The sequence below is a fragment of the Ischnura elegans genome, chromosome 11 (genome assembly GCF_921293095.1).
Source record: "Ischnura elegans chromosome 11, ioIscEleg1.1, whole genome shotgun sequence".
Taxonomy (NCBI): domain Eukaryota; kingdom Metazoa; phylum Arthropoda; class Insecta; order Odonata; family Coenagrionidae; genus Ischnura; species Ischnura elegans.
Window position 1 is genome coordinate 60,406,737 of NC_060256.1, and position 24,543 is coordinate 60,431,279.

Below are 24,543 nucleotides of genomic sequence, written 5' to 3' on the forward strand. Positions count from 1 at the left end.
ATGTTCGCAGAAAGCCGTAGATGTCGCGCAAGCACATCCTACGCGCAGGTTCGTTTTCGCTTGCATGTGAACGGTTCACGCGAATACGTGCCGCGTATTGTCGCGCGCGTGCGCCTCTGACGCGTCTATGAAAACGTACCTTTACTGAACAATGAATTTATGAAACTTCTTTGAAGATTATATTAGAAGCAACAATGTTTACGTCTATTTTTGAGTAACAATGTTTAAATAGTATATATACATTACGCATATTTTGTTAGTTTTGATTAAAAAAAAATATGCGAAATCGATATACCTCGAGCGAGTAATCGATTTGGAAAAATCGTTTAAATAATTAAATTTGAGGTTGAGATTGTATTTTCCGTCAGAAGCCGGTATTTCAAAGATTAAAATGATACCTCATTTATCATTGTAGGTGCAGTACTAACGGAGCATTTACGGAATGACTGAAAAAGATCTTTCTGTAATGATATATATGATGATCTAATAACGATGCTATTATATTAGAATCTGGCTAAATTATCGGTAATATTAGCGTAAAATCTGTCTAATGTAATGGGAAATATAGCGTAGAATCTGGATCAATTAACTTGAATATGAGCGTAGAAATTGGATAAATTAACGGTAAATTTAGCGTGCAACTTCGGAACGCGCAGTGCCGTAGCCAATTTTTTCCATTCACTTTTCCCCCGAATTGTGCTAGCTCTAACCGTGAATCATGGAAAAAGACATCTAGCGATGAAATATAACATGGATATGATATGGAATTGGTAAGTTTCCAAAAAAAGACATCGTGGTAGCTAAGAAAGCACCCAATTTCAATGCAATGAATGGTAGTATGCAGTTAGTTCTTCGGAAGAATGATATATAGCTTCCCACACAGGATTACTTTCTACGAATTGTAACTTTTACTTGTAATTTACTCTTTACGGTGAAAGAGGAATCGTTACTTTCGTTGTAATTGTTACTTGTTCGTAATAAAAACTAATTTACGGATTTCACTGATTTATCTTGGGCTGCAGATAACTTCGAATCTCTGAGTACTATAATTTACTTGATTAGGCTCAGACACCTTTATGCTGTGGCTTGCTTATGATGGATAAACAATATGAAACCCCTTGTGTTGTTACTGCAACTGTAAGTACAGAGAAGTACTTTAGCAATTTCTACGACTCTATTATTTCACATACTGCACTATTCGAAAGTTGCCATCTGGTCTCTAGAATGGACAACCATACAAGAAGTAATTGAAATTGTAACTTTAATGTTGATTACTTTTTAAAATCAGTAATTGCAATTGATTACTTTTTTACGTAGTAACTGTAATTGAGCACAGCTAATATTTCTCACTAATTTTACCAACACTGGTGTAAGGCTGCCGGTCTAGAGGTCCTGGGTTCAAATCTCAAACTAAGCCTTCGGGTACCTTAAGTATGAGTACTCGAAGTGCGAGGTAAAGGAGCCTTTACTCTGAACCGTTGCAAATCACACCCCTTCTGTTGCTTTGAGTTGAGTGAGCTCCACCCTCGCCTTACCAAACTGACCTTCGGGTTCAGTAAGTGAGAGGTTGGTGTAGTGCCTAGTTTTTAGTGAGCTCAGGTTCAGATGCCGGTGGTGGCAGACATTTTTCAGAGGATATCCAATCCCTTCTTGGGTGCTGTGCAGGGCAATACTAGTGCAGCACTTCGTCCGTCAGATGACGCGTTAAAGCACGGCTCCCTTGAGACCTTTCATTAAAACGGCGACGCCGGGTTTCTCTCCACAACCGCACAAACCTTATCCTCCCTTAGCCTCAAATGTCCTTAGCTGCTGGTTACCCACTTGAAATACTATGCCACAAGTTAACTCTCGTGTCATTGACTTATAATAAGGTTTATTTAGTCAGTAAGCTGCAGTCGTCAATATATCATTTTATGATCTTCGTGGTATTTTAATGTTGCGTTATAGAGAGTATCGTAAGTTCTGGATTAGAGGTTTTTTTAAGCTAATAAAATGTCAGAGAAATTACGAAGTCGATTGGCTATAGTATACCATGGTCTAAGATAGAAAAAAAGGATGGCCAAAATGTTGAATGGTAGTATGCATCGTCAGCTAAAATGATACATTCCATTTTGATGTTTTGAAATATAGTTCGTGAATACAAAAAATACAATACTTTAATTTGGCGGCGGTTATTCAGATAGGTGTTATGCCCACGGGCAATACCACAGCAGTCACGAAAGTTCGAGGTGAACCTGATTATACGATCGGCATACTCGGAAAATATCATTTTTAATCTGACAACCGATATTTACGAAGAGCAATTCATTCTGACATTCAAATTTTTCAGATGGAGCACGATAATGACTCTAATTTAAAATAAAGCCTATGCTTTGATGAACCGTGACGATATTAACAGCACGAGTTAAACCCAAATTATAACATGTTTTTTTCACAAGTAAGCATTTTAATGTTCCTTTCTGAACTTCAATTTTAATTTCATTGCGTTGCAAAGATATATCTAATAAAAATAGACGCCAATCATAACTTGATAGCAAGGCAGATTTAAAATATCAAATTATGTAGTTCCGCAATGACATGTACTTGCACCAATAAAATTAAAATTAGAATCAATTTAATCAAGCATGGTTTTCTATTGAAGGCACAAGAATGCATAGTAAGGGAATAAACCTTGAAATTATTTCAACAATGCATACGCTGATTTTCGAGCGTTGAAATAATGGAGTAAATCTTCTGGATGAAGTAACAATGGAACTTTACCATGGTTATTACACTTGTTAGGTTCGGAAATAGTTATTAAGGTATTCCGCCGGTTAAGGTAGGTTTCCATGGAGGATTTTGCGGATTAGCTCCGCCTATCTCTATTCTCAATTTATACTTCCCTCTTCCATTCACTACGAGGCGTTCCCCTTTTCATTCTACCTATAAAAATTTCGTTTTCGCGCGATTGAAAATTTTCACTTTTCATTTGATCGCGAAAAATAGATATCATCATTTAAAAATCTAAAAGCGTGAAATACGTACTCCAGGAGTAATAATCTTTCGAATTAGGTAATTAAAAAAATAGGAAACACCCCATTTCTTAATATTTTCTCCCTACTCCCTAATTTACCCAACGTTTTACCTCTCTAACACAGTGTTCAACATCCCCTTCCCCCTCAGTACTCGCTCAATCCAATTTTCAGTCTCCTCCGTATCTCACCTTAGAGCTTTCTCTCCTCGCCACTATGTCTAGCACTTCAAAGTTCCTCTTTCTCTCCATCCACTTCATCTTCTCCATTCTCTCCCTCATCCTCCGCACCGAAATTACAACATTTCTATTCTCCTTTCGTCTCCCTTCCGATACATCCACGTTTCCGCACCGTAGATTGCTACACTCCAGGTCAGATTAATAACTAGCCTTTTCTTTAAACTCCAACATTACGATTCTCTCATTAGTTCTTTCCTGTTCATGAACGACTCATTTGCTAATTCGATCCTTATTGTGGTGCACTCATTGCTCTGACCATTATCTTGTTCTAGAGTGCTGCCCTAATAGCTGGATTATAGTTGGAATAGAGTTAGAAAATTATGAACAGAAATTCGTGGTTTAAGAATAAATATTTATGTGCATCAAAGTTTTCTTTGATTATCTGTATGAATAGATGCTCCCTTGATTATCTGTATGAATGGGTGTTTAATGCTCTTTGTGAGATGGACCGTAATATCTCCTTTTGCATCCCGGACTAATGGTGTGGCAGGATCATATATGTCCGCAAAAATATTTTTAAAAATCAACAAAAAGAAGACTAAGATATTAGTTTGCAGTAAAAGAGAGGAGGCTAAAACAAACATCAACCTAGGAAAGCATAAGCTTGAAGAGGTGAACGAGTTCTCTTACCTCGGAAGCCGAATTACCAGCGATGGACGGAGCAAGAAAGAAATACACAGTAGAATAGCGCAGGCGAAGAGGGCTTTCTACAAAAAGAAGAATCTTCTTGCAGCTGAAAATACCAGCATAGAAGTAAGGAAACAATTCATCAGATGCTACATATGGAGTATGTTTCTCTATGGAAGCGAGGCTTGGACGTTGACAGCAGCAGAGAAGTCAAGAGTGGAAGCATTCGAAATGCGGTGCTACCGAAGAATGATGAAGATAAAATGGATTGACCGTGTGAGTAACCATAAAGTGCTAAGGAGAGTAGGAGAAAAGAGAAGCCTCCTAAAAACATAAAGCAGAAGATGGGACAACTTAATTGGCCACATTTTGAGGCACGATGGTCTGATGAAGACAATCGTTGAAGGACAAGTGGAAGAAAAAGGGCAAGGGACGGCCCCGAATGAGTTATATAGGACAGGTTATAAAGGATGTAAAAGAGAATAAATATGTAGCTATGAAGATATTAGCGGATAGGAGAGAGAAATGGAGAGCTGCGTCAAACCAATCTTAGGATTGTTGACTAATGATGATGATGACTACTTAAACATTCTTACCTGAGTGTTAATATTCTTAATTATTTCCTAAATTATAATTTACAAAACCCGCTTATGGATATGCAATGTGAATATAGTTTCTAAAATTCTACTGCGGCACAAAAACTAATTTTATAACTGTTCTACTTAGACTGCAACCTGTACATCTAAATCTACTTTAAGTCAAGTCAAAGTTTGATACCGCTTGGCAGTTTAATTTTCATATTATTTCATTACGATACAGTGAGAATAAGTGGAAATGATTCGGTCTCTCTTCTCCTGTTTAGTAATATTTATCACAACGTTAGTTCATCGAAAACACTACCGGGGCTGAATTTTTTTCGAGTATTGCGCCTATTTGTGGTCAATAACCATTTTTCTTTTAAGCTTTGTCATCTGAATTTTTTAATGTTTAAATTACTGCATAGGTGAAACCGCAATCGAATTTTTGTTATTCATAATTCAGTGTCCGGCAAAGTACCGTCATTATCATCAAGGTCAAGTAGTGTCATTGATAATGACACTACGTGACCTTGATAATGACACTACGTGTCGAAACCGGGTCGGTACTTTATTAAATGAAATTGTGTGGAAGGTTACCATTTTAGTTTATTCTCATGGATATAAAACATTTCCACCAGATATCGCCGGAAACTGTGAATTATGAATAACAAAAAATAACACTCGGTTATTCGATTCCTGTTTTTGTTAATGTTAGTGCTTTTTGACCGCTCCTAGTCCTTGTTTGTGTAACATTTTAGACGCAAATTGCATCACTCTTTCATTGGACTCAGTCTCCTCGGAGCTGGTCCGCCGTCTTCTGTCAAGAGGAAAGGAGAAAGAAAGGGAGTAGGTATTGACAGAGAGCGAGGCGGGCTCTTTTGAGGCAGAGAGAGAGAAAGTGTGAGAAATTCAGCGCAGAGGCTTCTCCGGTCTCACCCGCTCTCGTCGGAGCGCTCTGCGGCCGGCAAAGAGTTCCACCGGAAATTCACGCTTCCCGGGCCGTGAGAATTTATCATCCCCCGCCTGAGAAGACGGTCACAGTTTGATGTGGAGCCTTTGGTGAGCGTTGCATCTAAAGTATTGAAGGCTAGACGAATCGCTCTCTCTCTCACAATAGGTTTTTCACTGAGACCCGAAGTCGCATTAGAAGAATTCGATTGGTGAGAGGGAAGGATAATTCACAGCGGAAAAAACATTTCCCGGTCACCTATTCTCTCGAAGGTATTTTCGCGCGAAAGTAGAAGGAAAAACTAAGAAATATTCATCTTTAGAGGAAATAAGTGGGCTTTGTATTAAACATAAATTAAATGTATAAAAAATCTCTAGACAAAGGCATATGAACGTCTGCAACTATCTGCAGTCCTTGGTCACCACAGTCACCACCAACAATCGAATAAAAAAACAAAACACTTACGAAAAATTCGCTCCATCTAATACAAGTATCTAGGCGCCAACAGAGACTACGTGAGGATAATATCAATCTACGTACAGTGATATAATACTTTGGACTTTGGCTGGAAGTGCTATCCTTATCTCCAAACGCAAGGTATTCGAAAACATTCCCGTCGCGAAAGAGTAAAAGAGGCCACAGATCTTTCCCTTAGTCGTTGCCAGACGTAGGGCCGGGTCTCTTCGTCTTTCGATCGATTCGATGAATTTCTTCGAGCCTCGTGTAATGAAATACCATTTATGCCTAAGACTCCGGCTGCCGTGGAAATCAAACCGGATGGCCAGGACTGGAACATTAGCCCAGCCATAAAAGGAAATCGATGCACGAGTACTTTTTTTGTTTTCTCAAGCCGTAGATATTCCGGCCATGCATGTACCAGAAACCATTCCGATACTTTGGATAGCTTTTCCCTTTTTTACTTTGATAATGGTATTTAGGATACTAACCCAGAGTAAGAATACGCGACACGATGAATTTGGTGCGCAGTAGTATCATATTATCGTCAACATTCGAATATGGGGATTTTAAATTATTACCAAACTTTTTGGAACAGTAAACTTATTTAATATAACAAATATATGTGCTTCGAATCAAAAACATCCTGCAGTTATCTTTAAAATTAATATTTCTCCAAAGTGACGAATTTATCTTCTCTTTAATCGTATCAATTTGACATTTATATTTGAAGAAAAAATATTTACTCGTATAGCTGAAATTTATTTCATAATTATTCCCATTTAAAAATTATTCAATGCGCAAAAATTGAACTTACCTGAATGATCATAGAGAGGGAAAATTACGAAAGGCGAATCAGTATTTTATGATAATATTTGTTATGCTTGTAAATACCCATTGTTATTCATTGAAAACCTCTTCCCCCAGATGTAAAAACTACACTGTGTTATTTTAGGGGTGATTAAAGTACATGAGATAAAATAAATATAATTATAATTTAAAGATATCCTTCTGCTTAAATAAAGCGAGCAATATATTCAGTTGTCATTGCAGTAGTTTTTACTTGACAAACGTGACCAATGGCCTTTTCTGCGGCAAATGTAATGCCCAGTGTGTGGATAAATTTGAACAAGATCCGCTTCGCAAATTATGATTCTCAATAGCATATATTAAGATAGATTACCTTGCGAGTAATCGTAAATTTTACAACTTATTTAGATTATTATCGTTAACACACTCTAGTTTTCGACGAAAGTGTACATGTACTCCACGGATTCTACGGAGTGAAGTCTGCTCACATCGCCTATCTACAATTGCGGAGGCAATTACATATATTTTTCCCTTTTCCCTCGGTACTCATTGAAGTGCACGAGTATGGAACGGAATGCATCATCTTGACTGCGACACTTATCTCACAAACTCCCAATATCACTCCCTGCCAAGCACGCTGGAAGTGGCTCGGAGGGTACGTTACGTAGATAAATATGTAGAAATAGAGAATTGATTAAAATTGAAGATATGAATTCAAGGGCCATTAATAACCAAATAATTTCTTTTCTTTTTTCTTTTCTCGGGCTTTCCCGTCGAATATAGTCAAAGGGGGCTATTCGGGCTTCCAGCCGGATGGTCTCTCTCCATTTTGCCGACGTTCAGCCGACGTTCGCGCTGACATTCTCCATTCAGCCCTGAAGATGGAACGCGACTCGAGTTCCGAAACGTCAGCAGAATGGAGAGACACCACCCGGCTGAAATCCCGAATAGCATTATCTGAAGTTTCAAGAAAAATGAAAAACAAGTAATTATTCTTGCACTAACAGAATAGAACATAAGTTTCCGATAATTTCTAGAATATATGTCTCTATATTTGGAAATTATTGCTGGAAATTACAATATCTGCTGGTAAAGGGGTAGGGGGATATCATTTTTTTCCCGGTGAACAATTGAAGCAAAGTTTTCTCGGGTTTCTCACCGGGTCAGGTCCTCCATGTCTCCTTCCAACGTTTCCATGAGCAACTCGCCCATCATTTTCAGGGATTTAGGAATAATCCAATTGGACCGAGAAATCCTTACTTCAAGGGCAAGAGGGGCTTCATGTGTTTGTGGAAATCTCATATTTGCATAAATTAGTCATTTTGTTCTTTCACTCCCGTATTCAATGGAAAAATTATTGAATTTCCAGACAATCTATTCACCAGGGACTTTTCAAAACTTTATGAAAAGAGTGCAAGTTTTGTTGACTGTAAAATAAACAACTGGCAGAAGAACTGATGAATGTAGTAAACACTGCTTTACGGTAATCGGGTATTTTAAAAAAAGTTTAATTTTTCATAGAATGTGATCGGGTTATGAAGCAAGGGTTAGGAATAATATAGAAAATTATTGCGATTAAAATCTTTATTTGCGAATATTTTAGATTATTGCGAAAAGATTTTCAAACTCTATCCCAATCCACAATTAAAAAAATAAATTGGCGAGAAAGCGCATTTCTAAAGAAAGTTTTGCTTCATAGAACGCATAGAACGCAACTTATAGTAAGCATTAGTAGAGTGCGGGTAGCTAGCACTCTTACTATAATGATTTTTCTTGGTGCCCCAAATGCACAGCAAACGCGTACCATTCCCGTGATTCGCAAGTACCAGTGTACAAGTCACGTGATTCAATGCAACGCTTCCATTGAAACCCTCGAAGAATGCTGGGACCAAAGTAGTGACGTCACCCAACCTTTGTAGCCCGGTCAAATTAGCCCAAAAAATAGGGCTACCCTTGCATAAATTGCCAACAAGCTGAAAATTTGCATGAACCTCAAGGATACCACTTCAATGAAATCCTGAAAAGTCCTTATCGATCCCGTGTGTGCAAAAAATTTTATTCAAGGTCAAAGGTCACAAAAATGAGTTTTTTGCATTTTTGGCCAAACGGTTAGTTTTATGATAAAAATTGCTTAGATCAAAATTGTAGATCAGGAAATTATCTACAAAATTGTCATTTCTATTTTTTCTCTAAGATTTATCGCTTCTGAGAAAAAACCTTTTAAATAATAATGAATAATGTTCCAATAATGTTCGGAGAACGCAACAATATAGTCAAACATATTACGGAGAGTACAGCTCCAGCCTACATTCGAAAGGCTTTTTCTCAGAAACGGTAAATCTTAGAGAAAAAATAGAAATGACAATTTTGTAGATAATTTTCTGATCTACAATTTTGTTCTGAGCAATTTTTATCATAAAACTAACCGTTTGGCCAAAAAATGCAAAAAACTCATTTTTGTGACCTTTGACCTTGAATAAAATTTTTTGCACACACGGGATCGATGGGGACTTTTCAGGATTTCATTGGAGTGGTATCCTTGAGGTTCATGCAAATTTTCACCTTGTTGGCAATTTATGCAAGGGTCAATGTCTATTTTGACCGGGCTATTGTTGTCTAAAATCTTTTCTTTGAAGCCTGCATCACGTGTTCATTTATTCCATTCTTTTGGAGTTGTATCTTCAATGATAGCAGAAAAATGATCGTCTCAGGCAATCATCTCCCTTGATGGCTCGAGGGATGGATATCCCACCATTTTTTTCGTATTTGGCATGTGCCTTTCAAATGGGCGGCGTTTTGGGGGTGCCAGGGTGATCCTGACCCCCCGAATTAAATTGAAAATAGTCTGTAAATAGTAAGAAACCTGCAAATTCAAGTACAATGTAAACAAAAACATAAAAAGTTTGATTAAATTTTAGTCTTTGGTAGGACTTAAACTACTGTTTTCAGATGTTAATTTAAACAGATTATCCGTTAAGACTTAGCAATTATTACTCTGGCCCTTTTCGTTGGGGTGTTGCATAGCCTCTGAACCTCCGGCAGTATTGCTCGCCCCTCCAACGTATAACTCTAAAATTCGCCCATGCGCTAACAGCGATAGGGAAGTGCACTAATTTTTTTTTATTGCTGAATTTGAAAGTTTAGCCTAAAAAAGAAACATTAGTATAGTCACTTTTATTTTCTGCATCTGGGGTATGCACTTTAAAACGTTTTGAAAGTCGGAAAATTTCATGTTGCGCTGAAACACAGTGCCTCCATCTTGATTGAGATGTGACGTCACAAGGCAGTAGTCACCAGTGGAGTATCGCTGAATTCCGTCGCCTTCTTTAGCGCGGCGAGAGTTTCCGCGAATCGGTGGAGTTTGCTTCCTAAAAATGTCGTCTAGTACCGAAAACATGAATTCAAAATAGAATTATAAATGATTTTTTGTTCCAAATTTCATCTCGACGTCGAAACAAAAGCCTGGAGAAGATATTCATTCCCGTGCCTTAAGCACAAGCTATACGGAATAAATGGTTCAAGGCTGCTCCTGACTCTTACCTATCGATGATATTCTGTTTTGAAGATCATTTGGAGGTATTGTAAGATCAAATTGATATTTATATTATAATAATTTACTTAATAGGTACCTCAGTCACATCAGAAAGTGTGTTGAGTCAAAATATAGCATCTTCCGCGTAGACCTACGTAATTTATAAACTGAAAGTAGTTTGGTTAAAGAATTATGGCGCGACTGTTTTTTTACACGACCGGGCAAAATGCGTATTTTGCCTATGATATGTGCATATATGATAACAAACGATTTTTGTTAAAGTTAATCTTTATTTGTTGAAATTAGTACATTTATAGGTGATACAGATATAAAGGTACACGGCAGGTCGCGCGGCGTAATTTGTACTCTACTGGTGACGGGTTCATCTTGCTGATCCAAAAAATTAGCTACAATAATACCTCGAACTTTGAAAACTCGCAATACAGGCAGTCAAAGTACATTGTAAGAATACACGAGACCATTATAGCCCAGAATGTACGTACAATGTCGAAATCCTTGGTTTTCAAAGATTGACGTATTTTATACGCCAGCGCGCCCGGTCCAGGGTTATCAACTTTTATTTCATCCTATTTGTTAGTTGAAATTATATTTCAGAATGGTTCTTTTAGCACTGCTACTGAGGTAAACTGGTAGGTACTGAGGTGTGTACTGAGTAAGTAAACTCCCTTTGGAGTAATGTGAATTACAAGTGTTCAAGATATATGGCATTTTATATTCGCTTTGTGTTCTTATTAATTATGCCTGTACGCATATTGTTGCTTGCCGCGAGCCTTTAATGGTATGTGCTCTTGCAAGAGTGGTTTTCATTTTTAATGTGGAAGTTGGTCAGTATAAGCAAAGAAAAAATTAACATTTTAGCGCACACCAACCCTTGTAGTCATCGTAGCTCTGCGTTTGTAATGACACTGCTAAAATACCTAAACGCCATAATGATGATAAAAAAATTGTCTCATGTCAATGATTGCTGCAATTATAATTAATGATAAACTTGATGCCGTATGATCACAATGAAGACAACAAAAAATAATGCAATGCCGCAGTCTTGAACCACGGTCCTTCGGGTGAGATATATCCTCTGATTTGCGCACGCTACCACTACCCCAACCGACCCAGTGCGATAACTTGGACATATTGTATTTATATATATAACTTGTAAAAAGTCACGCATGAATATTAATTAATTACAGCCTAACTAACGCCCTAATTGAAAAAGATGCAGCAAGGTACGCGGTCTCCCCTTGTTAGCCTTAACGTCTCGCATTTCTATGGAGCGTTGAACCTGTCCTCCTTATTCAAAAATTCAGTAACCATAATTACATCAAAGTTTGGTGTACCATTTATAAATCATTGGAATTTTCCTTCTCCCAACCAAGATTATCTTTTCTTGAACCCATCCTGGACAGCGAACCATTGCAACAACCAGCGAGCTGGGAAATAAGGCTAACATCCCATGATTCTAGTTGCGAAGGGCGAACGTTCCGGCCGGCGTGAATACATACGCAACGAATATGTCTTGCAGCAAACGTCTGAAATAGGTTTATTAGTTTGACTCGGTTCTTACAACAAAAGTTTTGGCATGATAAACGGCATTGCGTCAAAATATACCCAGCGAAAAATAAATGCCATCATGCCTTTATTAAAGATTCAATGTGCTATTCGTACTACTCTTTCCAAACTTGAAGTTGACACGTAAATGAATATTAATATATTACGCAATGATGAAGTCGTTTACTCAAAAGAGAAGCAGCCACATATATATTCTGAAGATATTTTATGACAGCAAAAAACGGATACCCTCAAATTCTGTAATTTTTCTATGCAATAATAGTGGTATAACTAAACGGTGTAGAAGGTGCCTTCTGCTACTGCCTTGTGACGTCACGGCCAATATTCAACATGGACACCCGTTTTCGCGGCCTTTGAATTTTTCCATATTTCAGACGGTCATCTCGAATAAAGTATTCACTATTAGGATTTAAACTGTGGTTTTACGACATTATGTTATTCTGAACTCTAATTTAAAAAATGTGTTTGGTACATTTGAAACACTAGTGCACTTCCCTATTGTAACGCCGCTCTTGGCTTTTAATAAGGTCCTTCATCAAAGAAAACGAAAGCCATTGATTGCGATTCCTTGCCCGCAATTAGTGTTTTCATAATATACATATTAATTGGTTTCAGAAATACCGGTTTAGACGAATGGTAATGGTCAATTTTATCCTCATTTGAAAAAGGCCAGATTGGCGCCCATGCGATGCCACTCCACGTGATGTCACAGGGACCTAGTTTCTACACGAGAGGATAGGAGTTTTACATCGTCTGAGATTACCAATGCACGCATGGGGCACAGAGCTCAGGGAAACATTTCTTAATTATCACTTATTAAAATTGCCTATAGTCGGAAAGTTTCCTTCATTCGATAGGTAATAAATAATCCTTATTAAAGCCAAGAGCTAACCGCTAGCAGGGTACTCTGCTACCTGCTAGCAGCCTGCATCGTAGCGGCACTCATAGCCTCGCACCAAGGTGGCCTCACACGGCGCCAGCCGGAACCAGAATGACGTCACACGGGCTTTTCCCAGCATTCATCCTTAGCCGTCGCGTTTTCGCGCGCTTGAAAATTTTCACTTTTAACTTAATCGCGAAAATTATATTTCGTCATTTAAAAATCTAAAAAGCGTGAAATGCGTACTCCAGGAGTAATAATCTTTCGATTTAGGCAATTTAAAAATAATAGGAAACCACCCTATTGTGTGATAAAAGCTGTAAATACGGAAATTGACGGAATAAGCGATGGGAATGACCGTATGATTGAGAAAATGAAGGGCCGAGCTATCATTCTTTTGGTCCCTGAAAGCATATCGGTTGAGCTATCTCCCAGAGAAACGGAAAAAAATGATGGTGTAATTCAAGCTTAAGAAGCGTAGTCGTTCTTTTTTTTGGCCAAACAGGCAGTAAATAAGGCCTTTCTACTTGGGCTGCCACGGGTGGGAGCGCCGTGATGGCCGTGCATCCGAAGATAATAAGAATTCGGACGTGACTCATTTGCGCTGACAACCGGGGAATATGACCAATCGCGCCAATAGGATGATTGAGTGGCCTTACTTAAGAGTTGAGGAATTTAAGTGAGCATGAACGTGAACAGGCCGTAGAGGCGTGCAAAAACTCCACACGCCGGCATCGCCAATTGCCGTAGTAGTGTGAGCATTTTGATTCAGACACGACTGTTAATGGGTAATCTCCTGATCAAAATAAAACGTTTCGATTGAAATGTATGATCTTAAAACCTTTTTGAGCGCTGCTTGTGGCCAAAAAATATCTAATTTTAGGAAAAATGGGTCTTCTCCTCATAAAAATAAAACTTTTTGATTGAAATAGATGCTATGAAAGCCTTTATTAGGGCATTTTGTGGCCAAAAAATATTTAATTTTTGGACAAATTGGTATTTTCTCATCATAATAAAAAGTTTCGAGTGAAATACCTACCTGAATTTAGAGGCTTTTTATGGGCCGTTTTTGACAAAAAAATATTTAATTTTAGGTAAAATGAGTAATATCCTCATCAAAATAAAACGTTTTGATTGAAATAGATGATATTATAGGCTGCTGAAGTTATTTCGGGTTTCCCACCGGATAAGGTTCTCCATCTCTGCCGACGTTTCGATGGTCGTGTCGTCCATCGTCATCAGGGCTTGAACGACGATGGACGATCGATGGACGACACGACCATCGAAACGTCGGCAGAGATGGAGAACCTTATCCGGTGGGAAACCCGAAATAACTTCAACAACATCATACGCCGGGAAAACCTCAGTTATTATAGGCTCTTTGAGGGCAAGCTACGGCGAAACAATATTTAATTTTTGGACAAATGGGTGTTTTGCTCTTGATAATAAAATGTTTAGATTGGAATACCTGAATTTAAATCCTTTTTGAGGGCCGTTTTTGGCAAAAAAATATTCAATTTTAGGTAAAATGGTTATTATCCTCCTTAAAATATAACATTTCGATTGAAATAGATGAATTTAAAGCCATTTTGAGGTGAGTTTGTGTCTACAAAAATAATTAGATTCAGGGTAAACCCGCGGAATTGACTTTGTGGTGTTCTCTTTTCTTCCAAATTCTTGTGAAAAATGCCGATTGTATTGTTAACTTTTATTTTCAATACTAGCAATCTATATACTAAATAATAGACTTATAATTAAGATTTCCACTTATTCTCACTGCATCGCATAAATAAAAATGGCAATTATGCGGTCAAGCGATATCAAACCCGATTGGCGAAAACTAGACTGCAAAAACTCCACACACCGGCATTTCCAATTGGCGTCGGGTGAGCATTTTAATTCGGACACGACTGTTAATGGGTAATCACCTGATCAAAATAAAAAGTTTCCATTGAAATAGCTGGTAAGCCTTTAGAGGGCTGTTTATGACCGAAAAAGTCTTAGTTTTAGGATAAAACCTTGGAATATCCTGCCTTTGCGGTGATATTCGCTCCTCTTTCAACCTCTTATGGAATATGTCGATAGTTATTTTTTTATTTTCAATATTAGTGATTTATATCGCTAAATAGGAGACTTTCCACCCATTTCCATTTCGCATTTCCACTTATAATCACTGAATCGCATAAAAAATATGGCAGTTATGCTGTCAAGCAGTTGTAAACCAGATGAAAGAGTGTAACCAAACTGAAAACAACGTTATAGTCTTATTGACCGGAGAACAATGGCAAAATTAGTTTTTGTACAACAGAAAAGTTTTTCAATATTTTGGAGCCTGAATCATAAAAGAAGAAAATACAATTGACTCTACTTTGCAACATTTAAGGTTGCATTTCGTTACAAACTCTTTGATGATTACAGCCACCAGTCACTTTATTGTACCTAATAAGGTAATTGTCATTAAAAAAAATTCCTGAGTATTTATCATAATGTTGACATTCCACCGCATATCACTTCTTTAAGTTACCAACTTTTTTTGGGAAACATGACTTTTTAGGGCTTCAATACAGCGTATAAATAAAGTAACTGCAAAAGTTGTTTTCTTAAGATTTGCTTTCATTTTAACAGCCATTTCTTGGTGAGTTCAAATGTAAATAAATTTAACTTAAGAAATAACTATAGAGACTTTATTTGGCATCAAAGGTTTTCCCATTCCCCTCGAAACACTATTTACGTGTAAAGTTATAACCTGGTCCTCAAATAAAGTGCATAAATGATCGAGAACTTTAATTCCTGCTATATTACGCGATATAAGAATTGTTCAGGGATAGAAGGTCGTGACGTAATGGACTCCCAATAAAAAACCTTTCCAAAATCAGAGTTCGTAACCTAAATCGAAATTGGGTGTTTTTACCACCGTGCCAATTCAAATTCATTCGAAGGGAAAAATTCATCTAGAGAGGGTTGGTGAACACAAATCTTTTTTCTGCTTTCCGATCCAATGCACAGACAAGTTCGCTTCCCAGAATCCTAAATTCCTGTGGCAATTTTTCTGAGATTCACGGGAATCGGTATCTTGCCTTGGCGTTTTATCAAGAACGTTAGATAAATGTTGTCTGTTAGTTGCATTATTTAGATATTTCAATATTTTTACTGAATTTATTTTCTGCCTGCTCACTTGAAAATGTTACTGTAACTATGAAACGCGTCGTGTGAGGATAAATTCTGTGGGAGTATTTAAAAAATTGTCTAACTAATATTAATAATCTCCAACACATCGTAGTACATGCCAATTAAGACTTATGTTTTTTGGTTTGATTTTCTGCCTTTACGCATATTTCATTTGCTACGCATTTGTTTTTTAAGCAAATTGCAGTTTCTATTATTTACTTTATCTTTCGCTGATAATAACGTAAAAGTACTTTAGAAGCGAATTTTACCTTGACGCGATGATTTCCTATATCCAAGAATATTTTACTCAAAATGAATAAGGCCGTGGTGGTGATTTTAACGCCAAACTACACGAGTATGATGCATTAGTTAATGAAGTGCTTGGTACGGATTAACCAGCGGAAACCTGCCTATTTTTTATAAGTCAATATCAGTTCGTATTCCCAACTGTTGATGATGAATTCAATGAGTATGTTCTACTTGCATGTTCCATGAAAATTTTAAATTTATTTTACTTGAATTACATTTCATTTTCAACAATTTCATCTGTTTTAGCGTGGCACAATCGAAGTGATAGCAAGATACTATACATGTATTGTCGACAAATAATAGCTTTTTTCAAAGTAGAAAAATGGGAATATACATTTCACAACTATGTTAATTCATACCGTTTTCAGTGCATATTTGCTCAATGCAGAATGTGAGCTGATTACTTACATTATGTCTATTTCATCTCTGTTAGCGCGGTAAAAGTCACATCCAAACACCAGCCGAGTATCCTAACAAATAAATTCGCTCTCTCGAATTTATTTGTTACAATACCACCCACAATTGATGCGGTTTCAGTGAATGTCATCCCAACGCAAGATGTAAGCTTTGATGAAGTAATTAAAGTATGCCTATTTCATCTCTACTTATGTGACACGTTCTAAAAAATCACCAGTCACTTGCTATACAAATAAATTGACTATTTCAATGTAAACAAGCAGAAATATTCTGTTCCTCCTTACCCAGAATGATGCAAACGTTAGTGAATATGTTACAGTAAAATTAATTGGTTATTTTTGAAGACAATCTGTATTTATTATACCCCTCATTTTTTCATACAATAACCGTTGACAATTGCAAATAATTTTCTGCAACGTCGGTAAATATTATTTTACTGACCTCAACCTCAAGAGCTCCTTTGTGGTAATAAAGAAGAAGTCAAGAAAAATATAAATACATTGAATATTTTAGTATGGCAAAATGTAATTTTCGACTTCTCTATGACTACTTTCGACCTGTGCATCTACATTAGCGCGACGAATAGGTCAAAACGAAGCGCCAAACTTTTATCGTAACAATTAGACTCACCCTTTCGAAGTGCATGTACAGGGGTGGTAAACTCCCGCGAAATGATAAAAATAAATAAACAAATACCGTTATCTAAATTACTTGAATGAATCATTATGCGCGAGAGGATACCCGCGGTTTGCGGTGATATTCCGTCACATGTATTTAAAAATAAAATATCATGTGGTATCCTTAATTGAAAATTAGTTAACCTAACCTTCTTGATTGAGGTTGGCTCAATCCTCCCAAATATAAAATCTCTAAAGGACTCAGGAAGTAAATGAAAAGACATATTCTATTACCACGAGAGGATTTTAAATGTCCGTCCTCGGCTCCAACTTTTACGCAATTTTGAGATATTCCGACGATTTCTACAATCCGATGGCGATATATCCTTTTTTGTATTAGGCATCGAATGGCATTATTCGATAAAAAGTCGTAATTGCGCTATAATTATCAAACTATCCGATACTACGATGTCACGAGTTGTTAAGATCGTGTTTCCCAAACAAATCTGGGGAAATAACATAACAATGACTTTAATTTCAGGATGTGCTTCCACACAGGTTGATATCGTATTTATGTGAACATTTTGAGTCGCGAAATAAGAACTTCGATTCCTACTGTTACGTAAATTTTGCGTTTTGTGCTAGCGCAATGCGATCGAATTTACGAAAAAAAACACCACTCGATCATTTCACCTGCGAAGTAGATTCGGTTTTTCTAAGCAGATAAGCATAAACTCCTGTTACTCACCAAGGGAGTGGAAGTCCACGACTTCAACATTTCAACAATTTTGAGAAATTCTGACAATGTTTATAATTCCGCGTATATAATTACCCTGACTTTCATCGACTTCGTAACGACGAAATCTCTCGCATTCCTCGATAAATACATACTTTACGACGATGCTATCGACAGATCCAAGTATATGAGTATATTCTTGTACACAAAACACGTACCTATTACTGTGTCACCTTAGCCTTAACCGGTATTTTTTGTGACACTGCTTAGATATGTTTACCAATACACATTTATGTGCTACGGTACGCATCGAAGGACTTTTTTCAAAAAGGCTGTGGTGGCGGTATTATTACCAAATTAACTGAATATTATGATTTCATGGGTCGTTGAAACGTATTTTCCCAAAATTAAACGGCAGAAAATAATTTAGAATGGATTTTAGCTTCAGAATGTTCTTCCAGATGACGACACCGGATGCAATGAAAATATTCAGTCGAAATTTTTAAAATACTTTTCTCGGGTATATTTTAACCGTGGTCATTTTTGGTTCGGTCAACGTTGATTTTATATTCAGTAAGTAATCAAGGTTACAGAAAAATAATACTAAATCATCTAGCCAACGAAAAAGATTCGCTTTTAGAAGTGGGAAAGTATTAATCTCAGTTACTCACCGGAGTCGTTGAATTTTTCCGTCCGCGATTCCAACTTTTCTGGAGTTTTGAGGAATGCCGTCGATGTTATTTCCTCCGACAATCCTTCCTCCTGTCGAGTCCGCAACTATGAAATCACTCACTCGAATTCCACGGAAAATGCACATACAGGACGGCTGTGTTATCGACAGATCGTCCGGAGAACATCACTTTTCCAGTCGCGAGTATCTTTCCTCCCCGTCCGTCGGGCCGAACACACCGGTTTTTCGCGGCGGACAAGCCCCGCGGTGAGTATCGGGGAAAAAAGACGCCGCGCACCGGGGCAACAAACTCCCACTTCACTCGCCAGGTGGCTCTGGCAGATGCGATCGCAGCGCCCTCCAGACACCGACTGACTGGTTTGGTTCTTGGTTCTCTCCGATTCTCTGTAACTTCTCCACCTCACTCTCATCATACCCCTCCCCTACATTTCCCCTATCGAAGTAGCGGGACGGTATTTTGGCTTGGAACTAAAGTTCGCGCCGCGGCATTCTCTCTCCCTGCCTTCGTTCGAGCATTTTACAACCTCGGAACTCCTTGTTCGGAAAAAAGTGCCGCCGTGAAGCGCTCCCCAAACTGGTAAAGAAAGGTCATTGGTGTAAATCGACGGTGGTAACTGGTGGAGAGTATTTTTTTTAGTATCGACGGGTGTACATTTTTTTTACTAACTTCGAACCAGCTCCGAGATCAGCGAAGACATTCACGTTATTCACTTTGGAAAAATTCCATGTGATGTGAATCGAACCAAGACTCCAAGACACAGAATCAAAATTAAAAATGGAGGTTAAAGAAAGAAAAAAACTCAATCGAACCAAGGATCTTTACCTGTTTTCGGGCCATTACGGAGATATGTACAGGTGTATCAAATACTACAGCAGTTTTCCTAAAGTTTTGAGTAGAATTTTCTCGGTAATTTAGGAATCTGGATAACGTAGAGTCCCGCGTATAATAAAACGACTAATAATGTCACATGAATGATAATTTCCCTGTACCAGGATTTGAACCACGGACTGTGGACTTTAAGGTCTGGCGCGCAGGCCACTTCGCCATTCAAGTTCCTAAAATTTTGTGGTGATTTACCAAAATTAGTGGTGAAATTTCCATGGTGAATAAGGGCTCAGGTGAGCGTAGTTTGGTCTACGCATAGGTACGGGGTTCAAAGCTCGGTGCATGAGGGTTCTTATCAACGGAAAGTAATGCGGCAATTGTGTGTTTCCAAATTGGCAAATAAAAGTTTAAAACATTAAAATCATATTGTTTAAAACTATTTGTATTAAGCGTACTACGGAAGAATGGTTTGAATGATAGGCAAGTACGGCTCTATAGTACATTTTAATTATCAAATTTCCACCGTTAATATATATGTTCCTTCCTCAATACTAGCACAACTATAATGCTGATTTTAATGATCACACATTGTTTGAATTATTGCAGTGCCTCAAGTTGCCTAGGATAATTATTACCGAAAGTTTCATTTGGATTCTGTCATTGAAATTTCTCGTCTTCTATATATATAATAAAATCCCCTAACGACCACTCATTCATTCACTCACCTATACAAATGTTTGGGGTGAACGAGACGAGATACGGCAAAAAGTCTAATGAAGACCCCCTCTAAAATTGTCTGAAACCCCAGGAAAAATTATGAAAACACTAAATTTACAATTATTTATCTGTCTATTCATCTAAAATTGAGTATGGGGATTAGTTCAAAAAATGGCCACCAAATTCCAATGGCGGCGCGGCAGTCATACAAACGAACAGAGTCCTCTATATTGCCATATAATGAGAGAGTAGTGTTGAGAGAGCAATCTAGAGGACTCTGACAAACGAACAATCATAGCAACATATTTGTTTATGCAAACAAGAGGAGCTAAATTGGGAAAGAAGATAAAGGAATTAAAACGAAAAACTGATAAATATATGGAAGCAAATTAAGAAAGTAATATTTGAAGTGTCTATTTCTTTGCGTCTTCTTTCCACAAGAACAAACATCTGTTTAAATCAAAGCGCATTCAAATGAAAAGCGGAGAAATATAAGGTAGGAAGTTAGTTGTTATTTTTGATATACTACATCGAAAGTGTGGTGGTTATTAATATCAAAGTTAACAAGTGCACTAAATGCCAATTTAGAAATATGATTCGTGCTGTTGACTATAGCTCGTATCTTGTTGGCGATACACGATTGTAGTAGAAAGACTTTCCAACAAGTCTTACATGATATAGGTTGGTAAAAATGATTTTATTTTCATTTTTTGTGATAGGTGATAACTTTTTATTTTTGTTTACGTTCTTTTTTCCGTTAATGTCCTTTTTAATGTCCAATGTTATCCGTGAGCTGCAGGAGTGAATAGGCAGTGAATAATACAAGATGTAAGATACGTGCAAATAAAGGTATTTCTTATTCAATTATTTGTCTTGCGAAAATCACGTTTCCTTGAGTGACTAAGTTATTCAACTGTGAAAATTATCGAAATCTTGACATTCACAATGTCTTGTACACCAAAGGCTGTGATCCGTTACTCACCAGATTTATTGCGCATTGCGTTGGATATTAAAGCTGAGATATTTGTGTATCCCGATTCATTAAAACTTCAAATAGAGGTACTTCTGAAGTGAAATCATTCGCGATCACGATAAATAATATTTCGATAAAATTCGTTATACTAGCCCCAATTCATGCTAAGACGCATTTGTTTCTAGATATTGATATTCAGTCCCAACGTAATTCGCTTACGAAGGGGAACAGCTGTTACATTTTATTCGTATATCAAGAATTTGGTTGAGTTTTGTGGAAAATAATTAATAAACGTGTTTTTAGTTGTAATTCGTAAAGTCGTTATGTTATGATATTACGTATGCATTGGGTGTTACAGTGGAACGTGGTCTCAACGTTTTTTGTATTTGAATTGAATAAGTTAGAGATACTCGTAGAAATTTATTTTACTTTTTTAGCCCCTCAGAAAAACGTTTCTCTTTATAAATATTTACATTCATATTGTAGCCTACATACCATGCGCTCGTTTTACGTGAAAGTGGAAATATTGCTTATACCTAAGCTAGCTAGCTTAAAAGTAAACGATCCTTAAGTAACAAGTAGCAAACAAAAAGTGTAAGACCCCCTACAGTGAGCATAACAGGCCGCAGGCCTTTTTCGGGGGGGCCTAGGGGGGGCAGAGCCCCCCCAGCGAGCAAAGCGAGTATGCATATGTATATATCATCCTTGAAAGTATGCTTTTCTTCAATACGCGTTAGAAGTACATGGTGGTGGAGTGAACGGCGTTTACTATTTAATAGGTTTTTTCACTAATCATCCTAAAAGATGGACCTATTCATGCATGCAAAGGCTGAATTCCTATCTTCACAGTGTCCTGTATATCTGGTGGAAATGTTTTACATCCATGAGAATAAAATAAAATGGTAAACTTCCGCACAATTTTATTTACAAAGTACCGACCCGGTTTCGACACGTAGTGTCATTATCAAGGTACCAATTTGGCTTTCCAAGTTCTATATATACCGTCCAGCAAGAGAAAGGTGGGGTGGAAAGGCTAGCAAGGGAGGGGGGAGACAGTTTGACTAAAAAGATGCGTATTAGGGAAGGCATTTGAAGGAGGGGGGGACTAGGGATTACGTAAATCAGTGAATCGGTGAGGTAGGAAGAGAAGTCATAACAACCAGGAGTGGAGCGGGTGTTGGCGAAGATCAAAAATTAAAAACATCTAAGAGCGGGCAGGAATGTTCAGGGTTAAAAGAGGCGATTGGGTAGAATACACCTCATCGTTACAAAGATTATGCGGGCTATTAACAATTTCAAATTTCTCGTAAAAGTCCAGCTTTTGTCCTTTGTCTATGTAATGTAAAATATCAAAATCAAAGTTACTAAAATGTTTCCAATGATTCAAATGTTTAGCAAAACATGATTTTTCGTCATTATTGATAAAACTATTCCTGTGTTCAATCACTCGATCTTTAAATCTCCTCCCAGTCTGTCTTACATAACAAATATCACAATTATTACACTTCAGCAAGTTTACACCACTTTTTTTTTCTTGGTTATAGATGTCCTTAGAGTTACACAATCGTTTATCCAATGTTGCCGGGGTATAGAAGGCGACTCTAGCTTTGTCTTTGGGAATTATTTTCCTTAGATTGTATGATAATTTACCTACAAATGGCAGTTTTACCCAACGGGAAGGTACATTGCTCTGAAATGACAGAGAGGTTAGTGACTGTGTGGCTTTCTTGGATCTTGAGCGCTCCAGTAGCTTGTCAATGCATGAAGAGTTGAAGCCATTACGGATAGCTATAGTTTTGATAGTCAGCAATTCCTTTTCAAATTTGGGAATTGGCAGGGGAATTTTGAGTAACCTCTTTGTCATGCACCTCATAGCAGCAAATTTATGATAAATGTGGTGACAGGAGTCATTAAGGATAATGGTGTCGGTAAAAGTTTTTTTTCTGAAAATACCAAAATCATGATGGTCATTAACAATTGATATATTTAAATCTAAAAAGTCAATATTATCGCCCACATTTTCCATCTTATAATCGATATTGTCATGTAATGAATTTAAAAACTTTTTAAAAATGTCTAATTGTTTTTCAGTGCTCGTCCATGAACATAAAATGTCGTCTACGTATCTAAACCAGTAGACGAGGTTACATATAAGGGGGTGATCGGGTTTAAATAACTTTATCTCTAGTTGGTTCATAAATATTTCAGCTAAAATAGGTGATAAAGGTGAACCCATGGCGAGGCCAGACGTCTGAATATAGTATTCACCGTTGTACAGAAAATAATTTTGTGAGGTGCATAACTTAAAAAAAATTTTAATCTCTTCCTGGACCATCAGGTATGCTATAAAGTTGTTCCTTTATAGCATATCTGGTTGAAATAATTCAGTCCCTCATTACCCAGGAAAATGCATAAAGGTATACCGAATGGTATCCAGCACAATTTTGATAATAATGCCGTTTAATAGCTTAATTAAGTTGTTTCATATTGTCTTCACTGATTGTGGGCTAAAAATTTTAAGTGACAATATTTTTTAATTAATTATTTTTCTAAAGTGTTTCTATAGCATATTTCCCTAAATTTGGAACCAACAAGGATTTATTATATTTATTTTAGTAATTATGAAATTAACATGTTTGTCAAGCGTTGATTTCACTTTAAATAATTAATGAGATAGTCAATTAATCATTTTAATGCATAATTAATTGTATTCGCTTATTTAAAGCCAAAATATCCGTACCGATCACTGATAAAGAGTGATTTTTAATTATATGCGGGAACTTGTTTCACCCATCGGCATGCTAAATTATGCGTTGTTCGCTAAACTGTTAAATAAAGCGTGTAATTAATGCATAACAAAAATATTTATTGACTTTTTTCTCGGCAACTTACATTTTTCTTCGTTTCTCCTAAATATTTTGTGTAAAATATGTATATTATATCATCGGATAGCTGCGAAAATTGGACGCGCTAGAGAGAACTAGACTGAGAAATATCTCTCGGTTCTTTTAGCTACAAGAATGAATGTCATTTTAAGGGAAAATATCCGTAGTCATAAGTCCTACAGATGGATCCGACATCATTCTTATGCTGCATGAATGGTATAGCGAATGTCGTCTTCATCCATCCACTACACATTTTATCTCTTTTTATTATTCTAATTAAATAAATTATATTTTATTCCGCCTGAAAGACCGATATTCTGGAAAATTCCTCTCTTCTTCTGATATCCTTCAACTTCGTCTGTGCCTTAAACACGCTTGCTTTCGTTCTGTATAATTCAGACCTCATTTCGTATTTCAAACCGTCTGCCAAGCGCTTTTAAAACCCTCCTTCCATATTCCCCTTCAATATTCCATGTAAATCCCATCCAAAACTTTTATCAACGGGAAAGAGAAGCAATATTCGTAAGCCTTGTTG

At 37.1% G+C, this 24,543-nt stretch overlaps 1 protein-coding gene across 1 annotated transcript in view; it reads right to left on the reverse strand.

The window, feature by feature from the left end:
- The window catches only part of LOC124168198 (ly6/PLAUR domain-containing protein 6B-like), a 195,610-nt gene extending 176,666 nt beyond the window's left edge, over positions 1-18,944 (reverse strand). Inside the window, exon 1 of the mRNA XM_046546329.1 lies at positions 18,588-18,944. The gene's annotated coding sequence lies outside the window, so the exon portion shown is untranslated. The remainder of the gene's footprint in view (positions 1-18,587) is intronic.
- Positions 18,945-24,543: the final 5,599 nt, after the last annotated feature.